The sequence below is a fragment of the Phoenix dactylifera genome, chromosome 4, assembly GCF_051530095.1.
Source record: "Phoenix dactylifera cultivar Ajwa chromosome 4, Ajwa_hap1_PhDact_Kaust_v1.1, whole genome shotgun sequence".
Classification (NCBI taxonomy): Eukaryota; Viridiplantae; Streptophyta; class Magnoliopsida; order Arecales; family Arecaceae; genus Phoenix; species Phoenix dactylifera.
In genome coordinates, this window is record NC_143193.1 from 28675658 (window position 1) to 28678145 (window position 2488).

At 40.8% G+C, this 2488-nt stretch overlaps 1 non-coding gene across 1 annotated transcript; it reads left to right on the plus strand.

The window, feature by feature from the left end:
- Nucleotides 1–2026: 2026 nt before the first annotated feature.
- LOC120105026 (small nucleolar RNA R71) lies at nt 2027–2133 on the plus strand. Its single transcript, XR_005507411.3, has one exon. It is a non-coding gene; the product is annotated as a small nucleolar RNA R71 (small nucleolar RNA).
- Nucleotides 2134–2488: the final 355 nt, after the last annotated feature.

The following is a 2488-nucleotide window of genomic DNA, read 5'->3' on the forward strand; positions in this document are numbered from 1 at the left end:
TGATTGATTTCTATTATGATTCCAAATCACAATTATGATAGTCTGACTAATTAAATCCTCTATGTGTGTGACCCCGTAGGTTCTATTCTGACTGGTAGTGAGAAATATTGAGATCTCCATCTCAATATCACTGAAACTCCTTTCAGTGGACTGAAACGATTTTAGTTCTACTCTTAGGGTTCACTGATCACCAAGTGAATACCTTCGAGTCTCACAATCCACTAGTGACACCTAGCAGTATGTGGTGGCAACCCAGCAGAATGAAATATCTGAACCTCTTGGTACAGTTAGCGTATGATACAGTCCCTCTATCATGGATTCCGACGTGACGGAGGTTATGGATATCTCGTCAAACCCTATCGTCTGTCATATGTCAAATTTATTCAACTTCCAGTTTGAGAGATGGAAAACTCTTTTTCCAAAATACCTGGCCAGAAATTTATCGAACTTAGTCTCATAAATCTCATAGGATCACTCCTAATCTATCAAGATCGATAGATCCCATCTAGATGCAACCCTATTCCAAAATGATCATATTGCAACCAATTCGCACTGCAAGGACCCAAATGACTAGGGCCCAAGTTCACATGCTCGTCAAACTACAGCAACCTCACAGTGAATAGTTGAGGCATCGCAGGTCAAAGGACCAGTCATACAACTGCAGCATAAGTAGTCACTGACGAGTGGATAGACATCCATATGACTACTATCTTTGGTCACGCTCAGTACCTTGTTCTCTAACAAGTACTTGCATAATCACTCCAGTGTCTCTACACCGTGGACTCGAGACTCGTCCATCTAACTAATTGATCTGTGCACTAATCTCGGTGGATCGATCACCATCCCTCGTGATGGATCCATCGATCAGGAGCATTTAGAAATTAATCTCTAATGACACATGCCTCAAATTCTCAACTCCTTGAAATTATGTGTCATCATCTATTAATTTCTTGGACGATTCATGGACACATACAAACATGAATGAAAAATAAATTGCCCAATCTTATTTATTAATAAGTGTCAAATTACAAATTTATGCTCCAGATTACAAATATGCGTCAGCCACGTTGGCTTCTAGGGCATACTTCTAACAACTGGTTTATAAGCCGAAAGAGGCGGAAACTTATGCTTAGGTACATCATCGTCATTGGAAACGTTCCTGTCTGCAACGATGTTTTTCTTCTTTTCTTGGTTCGACGATGTAGGGGTTGCCTTTGTTGGAATCTCAACCTCTTTACCACTTCTTAGAACGATTGCACTTGCATTTTCTCTTGGATTTACTACTGTTTGAGAGGGTAATTTCCCCGAACTTTGTGCTTCTAGCCGACTAATTGCGATTGCCATCTAGCCTATTTGATTGTCCAAACTTTGAATACTGGCCCTCGCCTCATGCTGAAATTGTTTTGTCTCCTGTTGAAATTGCAAAGTATTAGTGGCAAGAGTCTTAACAATATCTTCTAAAGACATACCAGAATTAGAAGTTTGGCCTGGTTGTTGTCTCGGAGGATATGGCTGCTGATATTGCTGAAAATTTGGACGGTTTTGAGTCGCAGGCTGATTTACTTGTGGATTCCTATAACTAAGATTGGGGTGATCCCTCCATCCCGGATTATATGTGCTCGAATAGGGATTATACTTCCTTTAAGGTTGTCTAGAAAAACCACCCGCCGCATTCACTTGCTCAGTGGGCTCCTCTTGAAGAGTTGGGCACATATTAGTTGGATGTCCTATTACCGAACAAATCCCACAAGCCTTTTCTGTTTGCATATTACCTACAGCCATTTGACGAACAAGAAAAGTTAGACTCGCAATTTGCTGTTCAAGGGAAGAAATATTTACCTCATTAACATGCTTAGATGGAGGGTCAAGCCTAGTGCCAAATTGTTGAGAATTGGTTGCCATATTTGAATCAAGTTTCTCGCGGTTTCCGGAGTTTTATCCACCAAAGCTCCTCCAAGCATCAATCACGCTCCTTTCAGTGGGTAGAAGGCCCTCATAAAAATACTAGATAAGTAGCTGCTCACTAATTTGATGATGGGGGCAGCTTGCACATAATTTCTTGAAACGTTCCCAGTATTCGTGTAGGGACTCTCCATTTTGCTGCCTTACACCACAAATTTCTTTTCGAATATTGGCCGCCCTTGAAGCTGGAAAATATTTCTCTAAAAACAATCTCTTCATCTTGTTCCATATGGTAATACTTCCAGATGGCAGATAATAGAGCCAATCCTTAGCCGAATCCTTCAAAGAAAATGGAAAGGCTCTTAATTTAATTTGCTCTTCGGTCACCCCCGTGGGTTTCATACTCGTGCATACCACATGAAACTCCTTTACATGCTTGTGAGGATCTTCACCTGCAACGCCATGAAAAGTGGGTAAGACATGTATTAATCCAGATTTTAATTCAAAAGTAGTAGCATCTAGAGTAGGGAATGTTATGCATAAGGGTTGTTGATTCAAATCAGGGGCAGCAAGCTCTTTCAAAGTT